Here is a 10,281-nt window from a genome sequence, read left to right as displayed (position 1 = left end):
TAATGATTAAGGGGCATTAAGGAATCTACTCCTAAAATCATTGTTGCACTATATGCTAACTAACCTGGATGAAAATTTAAAAAATAAATCATTAAAAACAAAGTTACTGTATTCAGAGAAAGAACAAACATGACTATGTGAAAGTCTGTGAGGTCTCATTCCACTCAAAAGATATCATTACTGGGGCGCCTAGGTAGCTCAGTTGGTTGAGCGTCCAACTTCAGCTCAGGTCATGATCTCGCGGTTCGTGGGTTCGAGCCCCACATCGGGCTCTGTGCTGACAGCTTGGAGCCTGGAGCCTGCTTCGGATTCTGTGTCCCCCCCTCTCTCTGCCCCTCCCCCACTTATCCTCTCTCTCTCTCTGTCTCAGAAATAAACATTAAAAAATTTAAAAAAAAGATATCATTACCAGTGGGGCAAAAATATAATTATTTTCTGGGGCACATGGGTGGCTCAGTCGGTTAAGTGTTGGACTTAGGCTCAGGTCATGATCTCAAGGTTCGTGGGTTTGGCTGACAGCTCAGAGCCTGGAGCCTTTTTCAGATTCTGTCTCTCCTTCTCTCTCTGCTCCTCCCCTGCCTGTGTTCTCTCTCTCTCTCTCAAATGAATGAACATTAATATATAGATATGTGTATATATATGTAATTATTTGTAAAATCAATAAAAAATAGAATATTTTCATGATTCATATAAGTTGGACTGAATTAGCAAAGTTTTCTCTAGGCTGTATTTATTTTTAATGTATATTAGGAGAAGGCAATTTTATTAAAATTATAATTGTTCCCAAATATTAAAAAAATATTTAGTCTCAATTTATTTATCTGCTTACAGAATTAATATGGAACTTAAAAAAGAAATTAAGATTTAGATATTGGTCAGGTGAAATAAATGGTTTAATTCACTTTTTCAGATATGCTTAGAATTCATTGAAGCCAGACACATGTACATACACCTAAATTGCACTTAGATGCCAAATTATAACTTACTTTGGGAACGTTAGTTTTCGTGAATTCTGTGAAAGAAGCGGCTATGTTACTTTCGCCTTGTTCATCCAGCTTGAGTGGATAACTGACAAAAAGATCTGAATGCAAGTGTGTTCTTCTTCCTACGATGAGTATTTCTGGTGGAAAGAAAAGGACCTGGGTCTTTACTGGATGAACTCCTTTGCATTTGGCTGCAAACTGAGGCTAAAACTGAGGGGTGTTGGTGGGGGATGCTTTGAGCCAAATTTGAAATACGTTGGAAGAAAAGAGTGACCATAACCTTATAGATGAAGATGTTATGGGACTTCTTACTGTCCCCTTTGGGTTAAGATAAAAGACATATGCTTCAGTACTGACACTCCTGAAAATTGTAATATTTTGCATTCAAATGATTGTGCAATTAGCAATAAAATCGCATCTTTATGTTAAAATTCGGTGCTGACCTTACAAAACATACACAAAGAGTAGGAAATGTAGATATTTTATAAACTGGGAGGAGTATTTATTTATTTATTTATTTATGTATTTAAAATACTTACTTTGAGAGAGAGAGTGGGAGCAGAGGAGGCACCGAGAAAGAGGAAAACAGAGACTCCCAAGCAGGCTCCACACCTGTCAGCACAGAGCCCATCGTGGGACTGGATATCACGAACTTTGACACCATAACCTGAGCCAAAATCGAGAGTTGGATGCTTAACTGACTGAGCCAAGCAGGAGCCCCATGAGTATTTTTGTAATGTAATATCTGGAGTAATATATCCCTTAATTTTCTATGAAGAGTTACTATTTAATGAAAAGTGGATATAATAGACATAACTAAAATTGGTGCTATTATAGAAGATGCTCAATCCTTTTTCCACTTGGCAACATTTTTCTATATTTTCCTGAGTGCAGTTGTGCCCTTTATATCTCATATTTCATGAATATATTAATCCAAATATCAATGATGTTTGTATACCAAAATCACCATTCATTCAACAAATGGCAGTGTTCTAGGTGCTGGGAATACAGCAAAGTTAGTTTACAAATGTGAAGAAAAGCCATCTTTCTTCAGGAATAAAGTCTGAAAACAGTAGGATGTTTCTGGACCAATCCTGTTGCTTCCATTGTAATCTGTTTCTACCAATTGAACTCTAGAGACAGGAAAACAGAAACAGAAGTATTATGCTGGGATTTTAGGATGGGGGAGGAGAGTGGGATTAGTATGTTTGCTGTGGGTACGGGGGGACCTGAAAAATCATTTGTGTCACAGGCGAAAGAAAAAAGAAATCAGCTGCATCACTGTGTCCTCAAGAAGAGACTCTTTCTAATCAGGTTTTCTCCCTTGTTTCAAAGGCTGCTTCTTTATTATGTTGTTTATCTATATGGCACATGGGAAACACTTTTAAAAAGAAAAAAGATGATAAAGTTAAGGAAGGATTTTAAAGTCAGATCATTTCTCTTTTGGACAGTGATTTTGCCACCAGGGGACACTTGGCAATGTCTTAGAGACGTTCTCACAACTAGGGGGAGGATGCTCTTGGCATTTGGAAGACAGAGGTCAGGGATGCTGCTAGACATCCTACCACATATGGGACAGTATCCCGAAAAAAAGTAATTATTCCACCCCAAATGTGAATAGAGGTGAGATGAAGAAATCCTACTTTGGAATTAGGAAGCATTCATTGCTTGTTTGTTTACTGAGGTAAAATTCACCTAATATTTCAGATATTTTACATAATAACTTGATATTTGTGTATATTGTAAAATGATAAGTACAGGAAGTCTAGATGACATCTGTCTCCATACATAGTTCTGGAGTTGTTTTTCTTGTGATATGAACTTTTAAGATTTGCTCTCTTAGTAACTTTCAAATGTGCAACATAAAATTATTAACTATAGTTATCATGCTGTACATTACACCTATGACCAATTTGTTTTATTACTTTAGGTATGTACCTTCCAACTCCCTTCACCCATTTCAGTCACCTCCCACTCCTCTGCCTCTGACAATCACCGATCTGTTATCTGTATCTATGAACTTATATGTGTCCGGTATGTTTGATTTCACATAAGTAAGAGTGTATAGTATTTGTCTTTTTCTGACTTATTTCACTTAGCATAATGCCCTCAAGGTCCATCCATTATGTCGCAAAAGGCAAGATTTCATTATTTTTCATGGCCAGATAATACTCCATTGTGTATGTAGATTTTTTTTTTTTTGAAGCTAACTGAAGTCTTTATTGTGGCTGTTTCTCAAATTTCTTTTTTTTTTTCTGAAATTTATTGACAAATTGGTTTCCATACAACACCCAGTGCTCATCCCAAAAGGTGCCCTCCTCAATACCCATCACCCACCCTCTCCTCCCTCCCACCCCCCATCAACCCTCAGTTTGTTCTCAGTTTTTAACAGTCTCTTATGCTTTGGCTCTCTCCCATTCTAACCTCTTTTTTTTTTTTCCTTCCCCTCCCCCATGGGTTCCTGTTAAGTTTCTCAGGATCCACATAAGAGTGAAACCATACGGTATCTGTCTTTCTCTGTATGGCTTATTTCACTTAGCATCACACTCTCCAGTTCCATCCACGTTGCTACAAAAGGCCATATTTCATTTTTTATCATTGCCACGTAATATTCCATTGTGTATATAAACCACAATTTCTTTATCCATTCATCAGTTGATGGACATTTAGGCTCTTTCCATAATTTGGCTATTGTTGAGAGTGCTGCTATGAACATTGGGGTACAAGTGGCCCTATGCATCAGTGCTCCTGTATCCCTTGGATAAATTCCTAGCAGTGCTATTGCTGGGTCATAGGGTAGGTCTATTTTTAATTTTCTGAGGAACCTCCACACTGCTTTCCAGAGCGGCTGCACCAATTTGCATTCCCACCAACAGTGCAAGAGGGTTCCCGTTTCTCCACATCCTCTCCAGCATCTATAGTCTCCGGATTTGTTCATTTTGGCCACTCTGACTGGCGTGAGGTGATACCTGAGTGTGGTTTTGATTTGTATTTCCCTGATAAGGAGCGACGCTGAACATCTTTTCATGTGCCTGTTGGCCATCCGGATGTCTTCTTTAGAGAAGTGTCTATTCATGTTTTCTGCCCATTTCTTCACTGGGTTATTTGTTTTTTGGGTGTGGAGTTTGGTGAGCTCTTTATAGATTTTGGATACTAGCCCTTTGTCCGATATGTCATTTGCGAATATCTTTTCCCATTCCGTTGGTTGCCTTTTAGTTTTGTTGGTTGTTTCCTTTGCTGTGCAGAAGCTTTTTATCTTCATAAGGTCCCAGTAATTCACGTTTGCTTTTAATTCCCTTGCCTTTGGGGATGTGTCGAGTAAGAGATTGCTACGGCTGAGGTCAGAGAGGTCTTTTCCTGCTTTCTCCTCTAAGGTTTTGATGGTTTCTTGTCTCACATTTAGGTCCTTTATCCATTTTGAGTTTATTTTTGTGAATGGTGTGAGAAAGTGGTCTAGTTTCAACCTTCTGCATGTTGCTGTCCAGTTCTCCCAGCACCATTTGTTAAAGAGGCTGTCTTTTTTCCATTGGATGTTCTTTCCTGCTTTGTCAAAGATGAGTTGGCCATACGTTTGTGGGTCTAGTTCTGGGGTTTCTATTCTATTCCATTGGTCTATGTGTCTGTTTTGGTGCCAATACCATGCTGTCTTGATGATGACAGCTTTGTAGTAGAGGCTAAAGTCTGGGATTGTGATGCCTCCTGCTTTGGTCTTCTTCTTCAAAATTCCTTTGGCTATTTGGGGCCTTTTGTGGTTCCATATGAATTTTAGGATTGCTTGTTCTAGTTTCGAGAAGAATGCTGGTGCAATTTTGATTGGGATTGCATTGAATGTGTAGATAGCTTTGGGTAGTATTGACATTTTGACAATATTTATTTTTGCAATCCATGAGCAGGGAATGTCTTTCCATTTCTTTAAATCTTCTTCAATTTCCTTCATAAGCTTTCTATAGTTTTCAGCATACAGATCCTTTACATCTTTGGTTAGATTTATTCCTAGGTATTTTATGCTTCTTGGTGCAATTGTGAATGGGATCAGTTTCTTTATTTGTCTTTCTGTTGCTTCATTGTTAGTGTATAAGAATGCAACTGATTTCTGTACATTGATTTTGTATCCTGCAACTTTGCTGAATTCCTGTATCAGTTCTAGCAGACTTTTGGTGGAGTCTATCGGATTTTCCATGTATAATATCATGTCATCTGCAAAAAGCGAAAGCTTGACTTCATCTTTGCCAATTTTGATGCCTTTGATTTCCTTTTGTTGTCTGATTGCTGATGCTAGAACTTCCAGCACTATGTTAAACAGCAGCGGTGAGAGTGGGCATCCTTGTCGTGTTCCTGATCTCAGGGAAAAAGCTCTCAGTTTTTCCCCGTTGAGGATGATGTTAGCTGTGGGCTTTTCATAAATGGCTTTTATGATCTTTAAGTATGTTCCTTCTATCCCGACTTTCTCAAGGGTTTTTATTAAGAACGGGTGCTGGATTTTGTCGAAGGCCTTTTCTGCATCGATTGACAGGATCATATGGTTCTTCTCTTTTTTTTTTGTTAATGTGATGTATCACGTTGATTGATTTGCGAATGTTGAACCAGCCCTGCATCCCAGGAATGAATCCCACTTGATCATGGTGAATAATTCTTTTTATATGCCGTTGAATTCGATTTGCTAGTACCTTATTGAGAATTTTTGCATCCATATTCATCAGGGATATTGGCCTGTAGTTCTCTTTTTTTACTGGGTCTCTGTCTGGTTTAGGAATCAAAGTAATACTGGCTTCATAGAATGAGTCTGGAAGTTTTCCTTCCCTTTCTATTTCTTGGAATAGCTTGAGAAGGATAGGTATTATCTCTGCTTTAAACGTCTGGTAGAACTCCCCTGGGAAGCCATCTGGTCCTGGACTCTTATTTGTTGGGAGATTTTTGATAACCGATTCAATTTCTTCGCTGGTTATGGGTCTGTTCAAGCTTTCTATTTCCTCCTGATTGAGTTTTGGAAGAGTGTGGGTGTTCAGGAATTTGTCCATTTCTTCCAGGTTGTCCAATTTGTTGGCATATAATTTTTCATAGTATTCCCTGATAATTGTTTGTATCTCTGAGGGATTGGTTGTAATCATTCCATTTTCATTCATGATTTTATCTATTTGGGTCATCTCCCTTTTCTTTTTGAGAAGCCTGGCTAGAGGTTTGTCAATTTTGTTTATTTTTTCAAAAAACCAACTCTTGGTTTCGTTGATCTGCTCTACAGTTTTTTTAGTTTCTATATTGTTTATTTCTGCTCTGATCTTTATTATTTCTCTTCTTCTGCTGGGTTTAGGCTGCCTTTGCTGTTCTGCTTCTAGTTCCTTTAGGTGTGCTGTTAGATTTTGTATTTGGGATTTTTCTTGTTTCTTGAGATAGGCCTGGATTGCAATGTATTTTCCTCTCAGGACTGCCTTTGCTGTGTCCCAAAGCGTTTGGATTGTTGTATTTTCATTTTCGTTTGTTTCCATATATTTTTTAATTTCTTCTCTAATTGTCTGGTTGACCCACTCATTCGTTAGTAAGGTGTTCTTTAACCTCCATGCTTTTGGAGGTTTTACAGACTTTTTTCTGTGGTTGATTTCAAGCTTCATAGCATTGTGGTCTGAAAGTAAGCATGGTATAATTTCAATTCTTGTAAACTTATGAAGGGCTGTTTTGTGACCCAGTATATGATCTATCTTGGAGAATGTTCCATGTGCACTCGAGAAGAAAGTATATTCTGTTGCTTTGGGATGCAGAGTTCTAAATATATCTGTCAAGTCCATCTGATCCAATGTCTCATTCAGGGCCCTTGTTTCTTTATTGACCGTGTGTCTAGATGATCTATCCCTTTCTGTAAGTGGTGTATTAAAGTCCCCTGCAATTACCACATTCTTATCAATAAGGTTGCTTATGTTTATGAGTAATTGTTTTATATATTTGGGGGCTCCTGTATTCGGTGCATAGACATTTATAATTGTTAGCTCTTCCTGATGGATAGACCCTGTAACTATTATATAGTGTCCTTCTTCATCTCTTGTTACAGCCTTTAATTTAAAGTCTAGTTTGTCTGATATAAGTATGGCTACTCCAGCTTTCTTTTGGCTTCCAGTCGCATGATAAATAGTTCTCCATCCCCTCACTCTCAATCTAAAGGTGTCCTCAGGTCTAAAATGAGTCTCTTGTAGACAGCAAATAGATGGGTCTTGTTTTTTTATCCATTCTGATACCCTATGTCTTTTGGTTGGCGCATTTAATCCATTTACATTCAGTGTTATTATAGAAAGATACGGTTTTAGAGTCATTGTGATGTCTGTATGTTTTATGCTTATAGTGATGTCTCTGGGACTTTGTCTCACAGGGTCCCCCTTAGGATCTCTTGTAGGGCTGGTTTAGTGGTGACAAATTCCTTCAGTTTTTTTTGTTTGGGAAGACCTTTATCTCTCCTTCTATTCTAAATGACAGACTTGCTGGATAAAGGATTCTCGGCTGCATATTTTTTCTGTCTAGCACCCTGAAAATCTTGTGCCAATTCTTTCTGGCCTGCCAAGTTTCAAAAGAGAGATCAGTCACGAGTCTTATAGGTCTCCCTTTATATGTGAGGGCACGTTTACCCCTTGCTGCTTTCAGAATTTTCTCTTTATCCTTGTATTTTGCCAGTTTCACTATGATATGTCGTGCAGAAGGTCGATTCAAGTTACGTCTGAAGGGAGTTCTCTGTGCCTCTTGGATTTCAATGCCTTTTTCCTTCCCCAGTTCAGGGAAGTTCTCAGCTATGATTTCTTCAAGTACCCCTTCAGCACCTTTCCCTCTCTCTTCCTCCTCTGGGATACCAATTATGCGTAGATTATTTCTTTTTAGTGTATCACTTAATTCTCTAATTTTCCCCTCATACTCCTGGATTTTTTTATCTCTCTTTTTCTCAGCTTCCTCTTTTTCCATAACTTTATCTTCTAGTTCACCTATTCTCTCCTCTGCCTCTTCAAGCCGAGCTGTGGTGGTTTCCATTTTGTTATGCATTTCGTTTAAAGCGTTTTTCAGCTCCTCGTGACTGTTCCTTAGTCCCTTGATCTCTGTAGCAAGAGATTCTCTGCTGTCCTGTATACTGTTTTCAAGCCCAGCGATTAATTTTATGACTATTATTCTAAATTCACTTTCTGTTATGTTATTTAAGTCCTTTTTGATCAGCTCATTAGCTGTTGTTATTTCCTGGAGATTCTTCTGAGGGGAATTCTTCCGCTTGGTCATTTTGGATAGTCCCTGGCGTGGTGAGGACCTGCAGGGCACTTCCCCTGTGCTGTGGTGTATAACTGGAGTTGGTGGGCGGGGCCGCAGTCAGACCTGATGTCTGCCCCCAGCCCACCGCTGGGGCCACAGTCAGACTGGTGTGTGCCTTCTCTTCCCCTCTCCTAGGGGCGGGATTCACTGTGGGGTGGTGTGGCTCGTCTGGGCTACTTGCACCCTGCCAGGCTTGTGATGCTGGGGATCTGGCGTATTAGCTGGGGTGGGTAGGCAAGGTGCACAGGGGCAGGAGGGGCAGGCTTAGATTGCTTCTCCTTAGGTGATCCACTTCAGGAGGGGCCCTGTGGCAGCGGGAGGGAGTCAGATCCGCTGCCGGAGGTTTGGCTCCGCAGAAGCGCAGAGTTGGGTGTTTGCGCGGAGCGAGCAAGTTCCCTGGCAGGAACCGGTTCCCTTTGGGATTTCGGCTGGGGGATGGGCGGGGGAGATGGCGCTGGCGAGCGCCTTTGTTCCCCACCAAACTGAGCTCTGTTGTCAGGGGGCTCAGCAGCTCTCCCTCCCTTTGTCCTCCAGCCTTCCCGCTTTCCGAGCAGAGCTGTTAACTTATGACCTCCCAGACGCTAAGTCGCGCTTGTTGTGGGAACACAGTCCGTCAGGCCCCTCCGCTTTTGCCAGCCAGACTCGGGGGCTCTGCTTGGCCGGCGAGCCGCCCCTCCGCCCCGGCTCCCTCCCGCCAGTCCGTGGAGCGCGCACCGCCTCGCCGCCCTTCCTACCCTCTTCCGTGGGCCTCTCGTCTGCGTTTGGCTCTGGCGACTCCGTTCTGCTAATCCTCTGGCGGTTTTCTGGGTTATTTAGGCAGGTGTAGATGGAATCTGAGTGATCAACAGGACGTGCGGTGAGCCCAGCGTCCTCCTAAGCCGCCATCTTGCCGCCCAGACCGTATGTAGATATTATATTTTCTTTATTCCCTTATCTTTCAATGGACACTGAAGTTGTTTCTTTGTCTTGGCTATTGTATATTGTAAATAATGTTGCAATGAATATGGGAGTACAGATGAGATACTGATTTCTTTTCTTTTAGATATATACCCAGAAATGGGATTGCTAGAACATATAATGGTTCTATTTTTAAACTTCAGAGGAATCTCCATACTATCTTCTATAGTGGCTGTACTAATTTAAATTCCCACTAATAGTGCATGAGAGTTCCCTTTTCTTCACACCCTCGCCATTCTGACAGGTGTGAGGTGATACCTCATTGTGGTTTTGATATTGGTTGACCATCTTTTCATGTGCCTGCTAACCTTTTGTATATCTTCTTTGGAAATATGTCTATTCAGTTTTTCTGCCCATTTTCTAATCAGAGGTTTTGGGGTTTTTTTTGTTTTTTTTTGTTTTTTTTTTTGCTATTGAGTTGTATGAGTTCTTAAATAGTTAAACTTGCTTATGAATATCCTAAATGAAGATAATATGTTGAAATGTGTTGCAGTAGTTATTAACCATTTAAAGTAGATGTCAGATGATGTTTTATAGGGACATGGATGTATGTATCAATAGTTCTAGAATCAGAATCTGGAGTGTTAATCCTGGCCTTAAATTTCTCATCTGTGAAATGGACTTCTACTTTGAAGTATTTCATAATTAATTGAAATAATTGAAATTAATTGAGATAATCTATGCAAAGCACTTAGAATAGTACCTAGCATAAGTGCTAAATAAGGATTAGCTATTTTTAAGGAAAAAGAAAGCCCCAAATAGCTTCCCATTATTGCCTTGATCATGGGCACTATTTATCCTAAAGTTCTTCAACATTTGTGCCATTATACAGATGTATGTTGGCTTGTTTCATCCTCTCATAGGGGAGGGTAGCTGGGTAATCATAAAGTAACAGTGAATTTTATAAGTAAAAATGCAACCAAGTAATTGGTAGATTACCTGGAATTTTATGTAGCTGAAGATTATTGAAAATCCTTTGCCACGTTATAATAATAAAGATTAAAACATATTCTGTAGAATTTTCTTTATTGGTCTATCCTTTGTTGATGCTAGTGTAGAAGATGCTCAA

The sequence above is a fragment of the Prionailurus viverrinus genome, chromosome D1 (assembly GCF_022837055.1).
Source record: "Prionailurus viverrinus isolate Anna chromosome D1, UM_Priviv_1.0, whole genome shotgun sequence".
In the NCBI taxonomy this organism is placed as follows: Eukaryota; Metazoa; Chordata; class Mammalia; order Carnivora; family Felidae; genus Prionailurus; species Prionailurus viverrinus.
This window is presented reverse-complemented; position numbering follows the sequence as displayed.